At 34.8% G+C, this 12,826-nt stretch overlaps 1 long non-coding RNA gene across 1 annotated transcript; it reads left to right on the top strand.

The window, feature by feature from the left end:
- The first annotated feature begins 4,103 nt into the window (after positions 1-4,103).
- LOC113354448 lies at positions 4,104-5,005 on the top strand. Its single transcript, XR_003361883.1, has 3 exons — positions 4,104-4,437; positions 4,573-4,634; positions 4,802-5,005. It is a non-coding gene; the product is annotated as an uncharacterized LOC113354448 (long non-coding RNA).
- Positions 5,006-12,826: the final 7,821 nt, after the last annotated feature.

Here is a 12,826-nt window from a genome sequence, read left to right as displayed (position 1 = left end):
TATCTCGCACGTACATTCGTCAGTTAATTAATAATGACTTTCTGACTTGATTTGACAAGTCACTGAATGGGATCTTTGACCGAGATACATTCCTCTCTTTAAGGCCTTCTCGTATTGACACGTGGTGAGTCTATTTTGTGTACCTGCATTTCTGCTCCTGCTCTGTAAATTTATATCTCCTTAACGAACTAAGGCGTTCAAATTTTCAATAGGTCCGATGAATTTTTGAAAAATAGTAAAACTCTTGAGGCTTGGAATTTGAGCTCTGGACGTCACACCAAGTATCAAAATAATTCGTTCTAGAATTTCATTTGTGTAGAGTACAAGTTAATTTGCGAAACATAGAAGGAATGACTAGCAGTTTTACAGTTAAGGATAGAGAGACCATCGGCTTTGGTTTTTGCAATTTGATAAATATTTTGTGGTTTTGCTATACCGATCTCAGAAGTATTGAACAAAGCGGAGTTGTGCAGTTGATCACTGTTAGATATACTTCAAATGCATTTCAGCTTCATAATCTGAAAGTTAGCCTATAGGTGAACATGAGCTAAAACTGATTTCACATATTTATTTGCTGTTGATTTGAAATTATGAAATGTTTACGTTTGCTTTTTCGTGCTGTCGTTAGATTTAGAAGATTTGTTGTAGTCATGTCAACGTATATGAGCATACTTTTTGTACCATGTAACTATTACATTTCAAATGGGCCTAACAACTCTTAAGCCCAGTGTATTTTATACAATTAAGGAAAAACAAATAATTGAGCCATAGGCTAAATTTTAAATCCACAAAATACTAGCAACCTAATCCGATGATATCCTATCCAGAAAAGTGACCAGATTCATTATATCATTAGGAAAAGGTTAATTGGTTTGATGGTAAAACCAGGTATATATTCAAACCCAGAGGCTAGAAATACTTAGAAAAGGGTGAATTAATTTGATCGTAAGATTCAGGTATATGTTCAAACTTAGATGTTGGAGTTAATCTAAGCATATATCTAGTTCAAGTACATTAACTAATCTGGTCACCCTAAAAAGAGGGGATGAACGTAGATTCAATTATTGTACTAGATACATTTTTACTATCTAGATACATAATTCTAGTTATAAATAAGGATGAATTTAGAGAGCATTTGGTTCAGATACGTAGCTAAAATGTATCCAGATGACTACTGGACTAGAAAAATTTCTCTACAACCTATAAATAGAGATGGAAATCTAACTCAAAAGGTACACATCCATAATCCTTCTCTCCTTATAAAAACATGTAGTAAACTCTTATTTATTGAGGCATCGGAGTATCCCCCACCCTCCACTTTTATTTATCAATAACTCTTGGATAGACAAAGCTATATAGCAGAGTTGATACATCAAGAAGCAGAAATCACAACTTTCATCAAGAACGCATCTTGATAAAATTGTAGAATCATCCAACGGCTAAATTCTCATCATCAGTCGTGAACCTTGACGAGTGTTGTAGGAATATATTTACTAAAACATCTTTTGGACCCCACCTTGGAGCAGAGAAAAAAGCTTGAGAAATACAAATCAAAATCAATGATTGCACCAAGAGCAAGTCGAAGTGATGAGTACAACAATGAAATTGCAAGAGTATGAGGAAATCAACGTGATGTTGATCAAAATTTCTATAATGGGTTAAAACGCCGCCTACAACTACAACATCAGGATGTTCGTATTCGAGAAATTATCCCCACGGGATAAGTATAGTAAATCGTTGGTTACGTATTCCAACTCCTCGCGTTATGCAAGATAGAGTAGAGTACTTTGATGACTGAAGATCGAAGACTAAAAGATTTTATTTTTGGTATTCTGATCTTTCTGATAACTTCTTGCACACTTGATCTACTGGGATGCGACAAGCTTATTTAACTTGTATACAACTTTTATAGCTTGTTGTATAGATCAGCGATTTATCTAAGTGTTTCTCTTTGAGATCTACTCTGATAAGTTTGCGAACTAAGATTAATATGTAGGTAATCTTTATTTTAGTTGATCTAGTCGATATAAAGGAGTTTATATTGATTAAACGGAAGAAAATTTGTAACTCAACTACGTCTCTAATTAACTTGTTGATCTGGGAGATTGATAAAGCGGTTACTGAATAGTCTGTTACTGTTTCGTTATACGATCCAAATGATTTGAATGATGGAAATATTCACAACAGGTGAAGCGTCTAAAGATAGTGCTATCCTTGAGTTCATGGGCATAGACCAGATTTGTAGTAAGTTTACTTGGTCTCAACTATACGAAATTGTAGTAGTCTTTTTGTACGTAGCTACTTCACCCATCATTCATGATTCTTCTTTTAATCTCATTAATACAATCGTTTCTCAAGATGATAATGATGCTTTAATGAGATTTCCTTTAAAGAATAAAATTTATAGTATTGTGAAAAGCTTACCTAGATGGAATGCTTCGGGTCCAGATGGATTCTCAACTGGCTTTTTTCAAACTCAATGGAACACAGTAGGAGATAATGTTATTAGCATTATTTATTTTATTTTATTTTATTGAAGGAACGGGAGAAGGTCTCCCAATTTCTTATATTATATAAAAGAGTGCATACGTCGATCAAGAATATCAAAGTTGAAATACATGAAAAAATACAATAAAACCAAAGTATTAAGTACAGGTAATACTGTGAGGAGATCGACAATAATATTTGAGGGATGGTGTAAGTTTCCAAATTCCACCATTTGGATTCTTCTTCTTCAAGAATGATTTCTTCTTCTTCAAGAATGATTTTTTTTATCTTCGTCAAGATTAAATGCTCCTATAACAAAGGAGTAATTTGCATAATGCTTCGAAACTGCAATCAAACCCAGTAGCTATGGATCTCCATAAGAATTTGTATCTACGTCAAGTCGGTGTAGATTTCCCTCGAAAATATAATTGAAACGATTGTATCAATCTATAGAAACGCCCTGAAGGATATATGAAATTGTGATTGAAATATAAACAAAGAAACCTAACATACCCTGATAATCACCCAAAATAGAGATTACAATTTATTTAATATATAATAAATACATACTAGTTAATAGGATACTAATAAGTTCAACTAGATCTACTTGGTAGATCCGAAAATCAGATCCACAATCAAGCAAATCTAGTCAGAGAACATGAAGAAATTGAAAGAAGAAAGTTTTGGGATATTTTTTTTAGAAAAACGTTTGGGCAAAGAGGTAATCCTAAAAATAAACATCCTCCCACTCCCAATGATTACAAACCAATTGGTCTTTGTAATATCACTTATAAAATAATTTTAAAGCTTCTAGTTTGCAGAATGGAGCCTCTTATAGAGAAGATTATCTCTGCAACTCAAGTTGCATATGTGCCTCAAGCATATAACGATGATAATATCGTCATAACTCATGAATTAATCCATTATATGAAGAAATCTAAGAAACGGATAGGTCAGGATGCTCTCCTAAACTTGATATGTTGAAAGCATTCGAATGAATGTAATGGTGTTTTCCTATACAACATACATCAAGCATTAGGTTTCTGTGAAGACTAGCGTGTTCTTTTCGTAGATGAATGCTTGATCTTTTTCCGGGAAGATCATAACAACATTAATCACATGACGGCTATTCTCCAAGAGTTTGGTAAACTTTCTGCACATTTGATAAAAAAATTCAAAGTCTGCAGCCTTCAGAACTGGAGATTTGTCTCATGACTAGAAAAATTCTATTAGAAATGCTTTGGGTGTAAAGAAAGTTTGGTCATCTGAAAAGTATTAGGTCTTCCAATCCTTCTATGAAAGTCTAAAACAAGTTGTTTTAGTTATATTCAGGAATCTATTGGAAACAGGCTTCAAGGGTGGAGTACCAAGACTCTTAATCAAGTTGCTAGAACCACCTTGGTTAAATCATTGTTGAACTCCATTCGTGCACATTACATGAGTAATTTCAGGCTTCCTAAACATTTTCCTGAAAGAACTCGATATTATCCAAAGAAAATTTTGGCGCGGACACAAAAACAATAGAGATCTTTATATAATAGCTTGGAATTCTTTATATGTCTCTAAGAATGGGGGAGAATTGGCTTTTAGGAATCTAGAGCAATAAAATAATGCTCTAATCGTTAAATTTCCTTGTAGGTTGCGTACATAGAAAAATAAACCTTGGGATCAAATCATGAAGTCAAAATACTCTCCATACTGCAATTTTTTTATATCTTCAGGAAAAGCATAATGGCTCTTCGTGAATCTAGAAAGGGATAGAAATGGGTCTAGAATATATTAGGAAATTTCAGAAATGGGATTTTATATGTGGAACAAAAACTTTGGTCTGGAATGATAAGTGGGTTAAACGGCTAGACATTCCTCCCACTCCTAAATTTATGTTGTGAACATCTCAAGAGATAGATCTCAAGGATTTGGTCCTCAACACCACAGCATTCTTTCTTTCAGGTAATTTAACCCTCTAAATTTATATCTCTAAAGTTTGATAGTAGTATCTTTGTTGATCCTAGTAACATGTTAAACTCAATCATACAGGCCCTCCAAAAAATTTAACATTAGTCTATGTAATGTTTCATAATACAGGGAACTTCAGGACCTGGTTAATTTAAAATTAGAATTCAAAGGAAGAGTTCTCTCATATTCAGGTTTGTTTTCTAATTTTGTCTTGTTGATTTTTCAGACTATTTGTTAAGTCTTTTTTTTTCCACCTCTCAAAAAATTGAGCAAAGAATTTATATATCAAGAACTGAAATTTTCGGAGAAATTTTTTTCTTTATGGATGTGTTTTTCTAATACTTGGATCTTCTTCCAGTGAAAACAACTAGGTTCTCAGACCATATATCTCAGCATTGAGATCTCTCTCTCTCTCTCTCTCTATCTCAAGTTTGGAAGTAACAGGGTGATGGATTGTAGATCAGATCTACAAGTTTCTTCTTTGGAAATGTTACCAAGATAAATGGTAGAGACAAAATTTCAATCAAAAGCCAATAGAAGTATGTTCAGGTTAGCTTTAACAATCTCCTTTGCTATGGCATATATATATATATAATGCACAGGATCATGTAAAACTATTGGTGACAACTTACAAAAGAGATTTGAAATCACAAACTTAAGAAAATATAGCATAGAAAAGACACGAAAAACAAGTGAGAACATAAGTGAAACCAAATTAGTCGAATGGGAAAGCATGCTATTAGTGGAATCTAAGTATCATTATTACAAAATTTAAAGGTCTGAAAAATCCTCAGAACCTTGAGCATAAGTGAATCCAAGGACGAGAAGCTCATTATTACAAAAAATAAAAGGCTTAAAAGCCACAATATTGTCTAAATGTCAAAATTAAGAGCTTCCATTGATAGTCTTATATTCTTCTTACTTGTTTAGTTTTTGATACTTTGTACTCTACCTGGATCTTCTAATGACTGAACTGACTTTTGTGGAATTCTGAATTAAACCAAAGCAACATACCACGACAAAGGAATATCAGGAAAATCAATTATATCTGCATTCATCTTATTTTGTTTGTTGATCTTGTTAGGAACTTTGTTTATTCTAAAGATGGAATTGACTTCCATGTGGTAAATTATGATTATCCACGAGAAGGGAAAGATTCTCTGTGGTAAATTATGACAACGCTAGATATTATAGCGAAATATTATCATAAAGGATTGGGAACATATATGTGATTGGGTCTTCAGAAAGAAAAGAAAAACATAAGAACAACTGTAGGCATGATTATTACAATGATAAATTAGAACAAGATTAACAAAAAGAACTTTGGCAGGAAAATAAACATTGACATAGTTATTAGTGTACACAAAAATAGTTATTATAATGGTAAATAAATTAGATTAGGATTAACAAAAGAATTTTAGAAAGGAAACTAAACCTTGATATAGTTAAATTTACAGTGTTCAAAAAAATAGATAGGTTTGTCACTAAAGTTAATATTGCAATCTCTATTAAATGGATTTCCAACTATGCAATCATAATTCTAACAGTCTCCAACCATGCAGTGCGGGTCTATATTAGAGCCAAAATCTTTGAAATGGTACCTAAAATTAGAGTAGGAAAAAATATGTTCAAAGATATAGTAACTATAATAATTCGGATTATTATGTTTATTTGGCCATAAAAAAAATTTGTCTTTCCATAATGATGTAATTAAGTACCTATAATGTTCAAAAAGTTTATACAATTCAAAATTGACTTTCTTTATCAAATCTTACTAAAGATTTGGAAATGAAAACAGAAAATTGAATGTAATTATAAATTATCATAGACATCAATATTTATGATGTAATGTAGTTCAATGTCAATTATAGCTTTCAATATATTCACGTGCCTAAAACTTGATGACTCATGTTTATTTATGTATGGATTATTAAGTGTTTAACACATGAGAGACATAGTTTTAATGAACTTAATATATATTGATGCACACAATAAATTTATAGAGATAGTATGGATTTATTATTGGGATTTTTTCATGAAAGAAATATTTCTAACTAATAAACCCTGTTAAAATATCTTGAAATGAAAGAAGACCGTACGTTTTATTTTATATGTTAACAAGTTATTATTGTTAGTTGCGATTAGAAAACTAACCAAGGAAAATGGATTGGTCTTGATCATCCTTTCCACTTAAAAGAAGACAACAGAAAGAAAGCGGTTGCTTGGGGTGATACACCTTCAAGTTTTTTCGCTACACAATTTTAGAATGACTTTTAGAAGTAAGATGTTAATTTTTCTGATAACAGAAAGATTTTTTCTTTGAATTTTGGGATAGAAGCAGAAGCATTTCTACTTGGTATGGTATCCAAACATGCTTCTTAGAGAATTTTGTGTACTCTGGGCTAGGGCCAAGCTTTTAAGACTCGCACAAGTCCGACATTAGGATATCTAGTTGCTTGTCCTTTGGATACCATCTTCCCATAAATTCCTTCCCACCATTTTCCAAATAATTATTATAAAACTATTGGCTTTGGAGGTTTACCCCATGATGTGTTGGAGTCACTTTTCTAATTATCTTGTTGATCTGGGAGATTGATAAAGCGGTTACTGAATAGTTTGTTACTATTTCGTTATACGATCCAAATGAGTTGAGTGATGGAAGTATTCACAACATGTGAAGCATCTTAAGATAGTGTTATCCTTGAGTTCATGGGCATAAACCAGATTTGTGGTAGGCATACAGATACTTAAGGAACTGAGTAACTTGGAGTTATTTTTGAAAAAGCGGGGGTCTAACAACATCATCCAATAATTCGCTTAGAAATCTGTATGGACTAACTCCGAAATACTTTGCTAGAGAATCAACTAGACAGTAAGACTCAATTTAGATAAAAGTATCTCAAGGAGTTAATATCTCTCTCATGTTTTTGATATTACTCAAGCTAATAGAAATCAGCGAGTCCTAATCAAACACAAGGAATACTTGGACGGTATCAAAGACCAATGTCCAAGAATCAATCAATATCAATCAACAACCAAAGGTTGGATTTCCAATTGATGATCACGAACGCACAACCTGTACTATTTTAATTATAAAAAATATACTGCGAAAAAGAAATAACACAGACACCAGAAGTTTTATTAAAGAGGAAACCGCAAAAGCAGAAAAACCCCGGGACCTAGTCCAGATTGAATACACACTGTATTAAGCCACTACAGACACTAGCCTACTCCAAGCTAACTTCGGACTTGACTATAGTTGAACCCCAATCAGTCTCCCACCGATTCAAGGTACAGTTATACTCCTACGCCTCTGATCCCGGCAGGATACTGCGCACTTGATTCCCTTAGCTGATCTCAACCGCAACCAAGAGTTGCTGCAACCCAAAATCACAGACTTGATAATAAAAAATCTGTCTCACTCATAAAAGTCTATCAAAGGATAAATCTGTCTCCCACAGATAAACCCTAGGTTTTGCTCCGTCTTAAGATATGAAATCAAGGTGAACATGAACCAATTGGTAATCCGGTCTTATATTCCCGAAGAACATCCTAGATTAATCAATCACCTCTCTACAATACTTCCTGACTACACATGCGGTTTGTCGAGAAATCACAAACAGTGAGACGAAGATGTTTGTGACTTCTTTATCTTGCCTATCGTAGAACTCTCACGATCTCAAGCCAATCAATCGATTGTACTCGTACGATAGAAGATGCAAGATCAGATCACACAACTACGATAAAAGTAGTATCGGTCTGGCTTCACAATCCCAATGAAGTCTTTAAGTCGTTAACCTAGTTTTAGAGAAGAAAACCAAAGGTTAAAGGAGAATCGACTCTAACGAACGCACTAGTATCACACAAACGTGTGGGGATTAGTTTTGCACAATTATATATGTCTCCTTTATATAGCCTTCAAATCAGGGTTCTTAGTTACAAAGCAATCCATATTCACCGTTAGATGAAAACCTGATTTAGATTCAAGCTAATATTTCTCAACCGTTAGATCGAAAACTTAGCTTGTCACACACACTTGGGTAGACGTTTACTGGGTTTGTGAAAACCATTCCCAAACGTGTACGTGTATATTGGTTCAACATAGTAACCCAAAAGGTTAACCATATGAGCATTTCATATTAACCTTGTTCTTCTTCACCATAACTAGTTAAATTGACTCAAATGAACTAGTTAAAGAGTTGTTCAATTGCTATGAGATCTTATGTAACTACACAAGACACAATTGAAACAAAGATGATTTGAATCGATTGATACGGCTCATGAACTTTATAGCCACGGTTTGCATAAAGCATTCATATGGAATACAAAAAAGATAAACTTTAGTGGATCCTATTCCATAGTCTAATCTTCAATATTCCCTGAAATCTTCTTCCTTCCAAGTACTCCAATGATCTCAAAGTTTGTAAGTTTAGCATCACCGTTGTTGAAGATCCGTAGCTATAACAATGAGAGAAATCGAGATTTTCGATCATCATTATACAGTGACATAGTATTATTATGTAACATCAAAGTTCAATTGCATCACGACTTTAACAATAATACTACGGTGATATGTATCACTCCCCCTTAGTCAATATTCCATCTCGATTATGGAAACCACTCCTCCTTACACAATGATCCGAAAACCATATGTATTTGTAGTGTGAACTACATTATTTCTCCCCCTTTTTGTCAATAAAATTGGCAAAGGTACAAGAACGGGATCATAATGAAATTTCCGCAAGAGACATTTCATAGACTAAAAGAAAAATACATACCAACTTAATTTAGATGCAGTCATGGTAGCTAGGCAAAGAGTACCTAAAACTACAACCTATGTTTTACCTACAAGTATACAGGGTCTTGATGAAGCTAGTGTGCAAGTAGGGGAAAGTCCACAGGTACAAGGAGGGTGATATGTTGTTTTTTAAGTGATTTCCTAAAGAATTCTAAATGGCAGTGATATGGGAGGGACTAGGATCTTGAATCCACCCTTTTCCTAACCTAAGTCCTCCTAGTTCTAATAGAGTCTTGTTCCTTTTATAGATATTAGTGAAGTTCTAGCCTCATCTAACTATCTAGATGGCAGTTGAGGTTCTATGCATGTTGCTCATCAAAGGATGGTCTTAGGAGAATGGTTCAGTGACTCTAAGATGATCCTAATCCTAGTTCTAGCTGCCTTCTCACAATGCAACTAACTATGGATTAACCTATTAGATAGATAAACAATCCTGAAGGATATTCTAATCGCAACTAAGGTGTTCCTACAAAGTACACACTGTCTGATTAAAGTACAATTAGTCAAAGTTATGAACAACAATCTGTTAAGCATGAGTTGCAACACATTCAACATAGAAATAACCTGACTACAATGGATACAAGTCATACATTGTGAAAGTAAAATGATGACATGTTTATATTATATTCCACAATATTATATCACAACAAGAACACTGTCTAGAATATGAACAACTTAACATCAGAATTGGGGTTTCATCTAAACCCTAGACATGAAATCAGAACATAACAAACATTGTGCAAAACATTGTTATGCACTGTTGAGATAGAACTAGAATTGAAACAAGATAAAAAAACAAAACCTAAACCTAATGACACACTGGCTAGTCCAGGTATACCCTCAACACAACACCCACAACCCATATTTATAGTTACAAGTACTTTCCCCAAAATACCTAATTTACAAAATTAGGGTTTTGTGTTCTTCCCCAAATTCAACAGTAAACTAGGGTTTCGAATTTACCTAATTAGATGGGACAATTGCTCTTCGACCCATGTTTCGTCTGCCTCTCCTGGTCCATCTCCATGCCCTAGATTTTATCTCTTCCATCATTGATATCTTCCAACCAATTTCTTCAACTCACACGTCACTGATGAGATGTGACATTGCTGAAATTAGTTGACATATATCATGGATAGTTGGTGGTAAAGATGGGTTGCGTTTGTAAGATGATTTGGTGGCGACAGGGAGTGGTTGTGATGATGGAGCTCTCTGCAGAGAGCAGTTGAAGAGGAGAGGGAGAGAAGAAGGAGAAGAAGTCGATGGGAATTAGGGATTAGGTTCTGTTTTGGGTGAAATAGGTTTAGGTGCTATGGTGTTGGGCGGAGCAGCAGGGTTTGATGAACAGCGAGGATGAGTGTTGGATTATCACATCTGGATTGAATCGAACGGCACGAGAGAAACAGGCGTGGAGCGACCGTTGGATGTGTGATACATCAAAACTGACGGCTCAAATTAGAGTTAGGTGCTGTAGTGTGAGTCCGACGTATCGAAATATGATGCACATCGATGAAGCGACCGTTGGATGCATCTGTGGATCCAATCTGATGGCTACAAGAGAAGTGGGCTATGGATTTGGGAGATAAGTTGGGCTTGGGATAATTCTGAGCCCATTTCTTCTTTAAGAACAATTTCTTCCTTGTTAAGCCCATTTCTAGCCTTTTGGTCTTGCGCACAACATTCTTCGCAGCTTCCTTGCGTGATTCCTCTCGGCTTCCACCACTTTTCTGCTCTTTTCGCTCCGCAATTCCATCCAAGCTTTATTTAGAACCTAAAAATACAAAATTAATTAAGAAAAGTATTTATTCTTGAAAACAATGAAAATACAGAATATGGGATAAAATGGAGAATTAGAGCACAAAAGATGAGTTAATTGCCAAGAAAAAGATATAGAAATATGCACTTTTTAGCACTCATCAAATACCCCCAAACCTGAATTTTACTTGTCCTCAAGTAAAACAAAACTAAGGAAATCCTACCTATACCACTGTCGCTGGTCTCTCGATTGCATTTAGCGAATGCAATAAGCCTTTTAAACCACTAAGTGTCCCTAGTGGACGAGTTGAAGTCTCGTGAAGGTTTGCTTAGAACGTACCTACAAAGTTCTAGGAAAAAATATAAGCTCAGATTTCATGAAATGTGACATGTGCAAGACAGTAGAAGCTCACAGCAAAATGGAGATGTCAATATAGCTATCAAAGGCACAATCATAGCACTGATAACAACTAAAGACACGTGATAAGAGTGTAAAGTGTATCTACAAATGTTTCTAGAATGACCTGAAGTTATGAATATTAATCACCAAGAGATAGTTTTTATGCTAAGAACCGAATTCTAAGGCAAGCTAGCTGTCCGGCTTTACGAGAATTGTGAATGTTCACCCAATGAGTTGGTGATATTTCAGTTTACCCGCGTTATACATCGATGGCTGCACCCTCCTTGCTTATTACAAGACTATTTACAACAAAAAGATGACTCTTTACATGATGAGTGCTAAAAAGTGCATATTTCTATATATTTTTCTTGGCATTTAACTCATCTTTTGTGCATTAATTCTATATTTTATCCCATATTCTGTATTTTCATTGTTTTCAAGAATAAATATTTTTCTTAATTAATTTTGTATTTTTAGGTAATAAATGAAGTTTGGATGAATTGCGGAGCGGAAAAAAGCAGAAAAGTAGTAGAAAGCCGGAAGAAATTACGCAAGGAAGCCGCGAAGAATGGTGCGCACAAGTCCAAAGAGCTAGGAATGGGCTCAAGAAGGAAGAATTGTTCTTAAAGAAGATGTGGGCTTGGCATACCCAAATCCCAAAACCCTTACCCAAACCCATTTTCTATATCCATAACCGCCTCCATTCTCAGCCGTTAGATGGGACTACATCGAAATCCTACGGTCGCTCCTTCGTAGAGCATCAAAATCTGAAGTCTCTGCCAAACACCACAGCTCTTAAATTCCAAGCCTTCAGATTAGATTGTAGTTGAATCCAACGATCACTTCTATGCCTGTGCATCAAAATTAGATACTCCCGATCTACACTACAGTACCTAACATCATCTAACACCGTTGACTTCGTTGTGTTTCAAAATCCAACGGTCGCAGCGATTCATCTCTCATCTCACTGTTAGATCTACCAACCATCTTCGTATCCCGCAGCTCAGAGTCACAGAACATCAAAATTTGATGAAGCCGCTCAACACTCTAAAAACCTAATACACATACCTCCAAATCGACCACTTCTTCTTCTTTTTTTTCTTTCTTCTTCACCCATCCCTGTTGCAGAACCACCACCACCTACCCTGCCACTGCCATCGCCACCACCTACTCCATAGCCACCTAAACACCACCAAACACCTAACCCTTCATCATTAGCACACTCTACACCTCCCTCAACAACCAATTTCACCTCCTCTCACGCCACAGAAATCCTAGGTGTTGATGAGTGCCAAATAATGTATATATTTATCCCTTTTTGTTGGCATTTAACTCATCTTTTGTGCAGTAATTCTACATTTTATCCCATATTCTGTATTTTCATTGTTTTCAAGAATAAATATTTTTCTTACTTAATCTTGCATTTTTAG

Source organism: Papaver somniferum, chromosome 2 (assembly GCF_003573695.1).
Source record: "Papaver somniferum cultivar HN1 chromosome 2, ASM357369v1, whole genome shotgun sequence".
Taxonomy (NCBI): Eukaryota; Viridiplantae; Streptophyta; class Magnoliopsida; order Ranunculales; family Papaveraceae; genus Papaver; species Papaver somniferum.
Note: the sequence above shows the minus strand (reverse complement) of the source record. Positions and strands in the feature narration are given on the sequence as shown.